At 36.5% G+C, this 2,863-nt stretch overlaps 2 long non-coding RNA genes across 2 annotated transcripts; one reads left to right on the top strand and one right to left on the bottom strand.

The window, feature by feature from the left end:
- Positions 1–1,546: 1,546 nt before the first annotated feature.
- Positions 1,547–1,700, bottom strand: LOC116655642. Its single transcript, XR_004310700.1, has 2 exons — positions 1,641–1,700; positions 1,547–1,581 (listed from the first exon to the last, which is right to left on the bottom strand). It is a non-coding gene; the product is annotated as an uncharacterized LOC116655642 (long non-coding RNA).
- A 240-nt stretch (positions 1,701–1,940) lies between these two features.
- Positions 1,941–2,099, top strand: LOC116655637. The gene is made up of 2 exons (XR_004310696.1): positions 1,941–2,005; positions 2,065–2,099. It is a non-coding gene; the product is annotated as an uncharacterized LOC116655637 (long non-coding RNA).
- Positions 2,100–2,863: the final 764 nt, after the last annotated feature.

The raw sequence follows: 2,863 nt of genomic DNA, 5'->3' as shown, positions 1-2,863 counted from the left end.
AGGTCTGTATATGGCGACCTTACCAATAAAATTGAAGGGCGAAGCTCTAAAGCTGGCTTCTCGATTACTATCGTCGCAGGCCAGTGCTCCTGTGTCTTTAAAAGATAGGGCGGCCCTGACACCATAAACTGAACCCGATCAACTCAGTAGGAAGGAAAATCCATGAATCTCCACGAGTGCTCCAGACGTAATCGCCAGCCGAGGAAATTCTGCACATTGAATGTGAAAGGAGCTCAGCCAGATCTCCTGCCACTCGGTGGAAAAAACATGAGGTAAGCTTTCATCCCAAGAAAGATGCTCTAGGCACAGCTTCTGCAAGAATATTTTTGCCTTAGTAACAACTGGACCAACAAGGCCCAGAGGATCGTATAACCTCGCTATTGATGATAGGACAGAACGTTGAGACCGCTTCGAAGTGGACTGAAAACCAGATAACGAAAGCAGCATCTGATCAGTGGAAGGATCCCAAGCCAATCCCTACGTTTTCGTGAAGTTGGTGCCGTCATCAAAAGTTAGATAAGACCAATTCGGTTTCCCCCTGCATCCCATGTAGTACTAGGCGTTTGTTCTAGTAGGACTCTGGTCCTTTATTGGCCCCTTTCTTGCTCCCTTTTGATGATGCCAATTACCCATGCCGCGTAATGTGTCTCTTCCTAAATCCTTTAGAATTGGAGGTGACTTTAACCCCCTGAATTTCCTTGTTTACACTCTGTCCTTGCACTCTGTGCTCTTCAGTTGTGAGTTGACAAACTTGGGCTTCGCCATGAGTGGGGAACTATGTAATCTTCCAGATTTTACTACTTGCTCAATCAAACTTTGTTCCGATACGATTTCACCGATACCCTTTAGTTGCTCGTTAGCTTCCGGTGTCCAAGCCGCCGTAATACCGACGACTTGTTCTGCCTTGATATTAGGAGCTGATTCCGTTCGCACTGGCCCCATCACAATCCATCCAAGCGCGGTATTTTTTAGTAGTGGCTGTCCTTCTCCCAAATATGCCTGTTTTGGCCTCATAAGTTGGGAGATGATTTCGGCGCCCAACAACAGATCACGATTCTGGGGCTGCGTAAATTCAGGAAAAAATTTTGAAATCGGTCAATATCTTCTGTTCGCGCATCGCACTTAAAGTTTCGAAAAATTTTCGAAAATACCGAATTTTCAAAACTTCTTAAAAGTACGATTTAGTCGCAATTTTCCAAAGTTTTACTTATTATTATATTTATTTTGAATCATTTAAAAGGTTTTTTCGCAATTAGGTAAATCCATAGTGGTTTTAAGAATTTAAAATAAATAAGTTTTTAGTACAAATTTCATGCATTACGATTGTTTTTCACGCTCAGCTTTCCCCAGGATCAACGACGAGGACGTAGTGAAAAATCTGATCCCATTTTTTTTATTGCTATTTTTTTATTTGTTTTTAATGATTTTTTTTTATTTTTTTTTATGATTTATATATTTTTTTTATTTTTTTTAGATTTTTTAAAATTTTTTTGTTGTTTTTTTTTTTAATTTTCTTTTTGTTTTTCGATTTTGTTTTATTTTTCTGTTGTATACTGGGACTTGTTCTCAAATTTAGGCAAACTGCAACGAGAATATAAAGTTGAGCGTATGTAACCATCCCTATTGTGATAACCACATACCTTCTTCGACGCTTCAGTAACAAGCTTAACAGTTCGCTCTACTGCTTGAGTGTGGCATGGCATCGTGTGGCATCGGGTTGCAAAGAATTTTAAAAGCCAGAGAGAAGACTCCTACTGCGGAGACTTCGGTGCGCTCGTTCCTTTTGCCAAAACTAAACTTTAATGCCACTAAGTACTATGAAATGATCGACTGGTCTTCTACAGTAGTATCACCTCCTCCAGTACTTAGGAATGTGTCAAATGCAGTTTTGGTATCTTCCATTCATAACCAACTATCAATCGGTCAAAGCAACATGCTAAGCTTTCCATGCCACACTCAAGCAGTAGAGCGAACTGTTAAGTTTGTTACTGAAGCGTCGAAGAAGGTATGTGGTTATCACAATAGGGATGGTTACATACGCTCATCTTTATATTCTCGTTGCAGTTTGCCTAAATTTGAGAACAAGTCCCAGTATACAACAGAAAAATAAAACAAAATCGAAAAACAAAAAGAAAATTAAAAAAAAAACAACAAAAAAAATTTTAAAAAATCAAAAAAAAATATATAAATCATTAAAAAAATAAAAAAAAAATCATTAAAAACAAATAAAAAAATAGCAATAAAAAAAATGGGATCAGATTTTTCACTACGTCCTCGTCGTTGATCCTGGGGAAAGCTGAGCGTGAAAAACAATCGTAATGCATGAAATTTGTACTAAAAACTTATTTATTTTAAATTCTTAAAATCACTATGGATTTACCTAATTACGAAAAAACCTTTTAAATGATTCAAAATAAATATAATAATAAGTAAAACTTTGGAAAATTGCGACTAAATCGTACTTTTAAGAAGTTTTGAAAATTCGGTATTTTCGAAAATTTTTCGAAACTTTAAGTGCGATGCGCGAACAGAAGATATTGACCGATTTCAAAATTTTTTTTTGCAAAATGCTTGTAGTATTCCGTAGCAAGTTTTCCGCACTATTAGAATTCGATTTGAACAACTTGTTGGAATTCGACCCACCCCACTATTTGTGTATTCATACTTGGACATATACATATAATTAAATATCTTCTTCAAAAATAGTTTGAAAAAAAAATATATTTTTATTTGAGTTCCGTTTTTGATACAGTGTGATTTTTAAAACTGCTTAGAATTTTTGGAGTTTCAGAACTAACTTAACTTTGGGGCTCTAAGTCCCTTTTATAGCTACCCTTGCTGAAGCTTTTTGCAGATCAAAGCT

The sequence above is a fragment of the Drosophila ananassae genome, unplaced genomic scaffold (genome assembly GCF_017639315.1).
Source record: "Drosophila ananassae strain 14024-0371.13 unplaced genomic scaffold, ASM1763931v2 tig00000107, whole genome shotgun sequence".
Taxonomy (NCBI): Eukaryota; Metazoa; Arthropoda; class Insecta; order Diptera; family Drosophilidae; genus Drosophila; species Drosophila ananassae.
The sequence above is the reverse complement of the archived record's forward strand: the minus strand, read 5'-3'. Positions and strand labels throughout refer to the sequence as shown.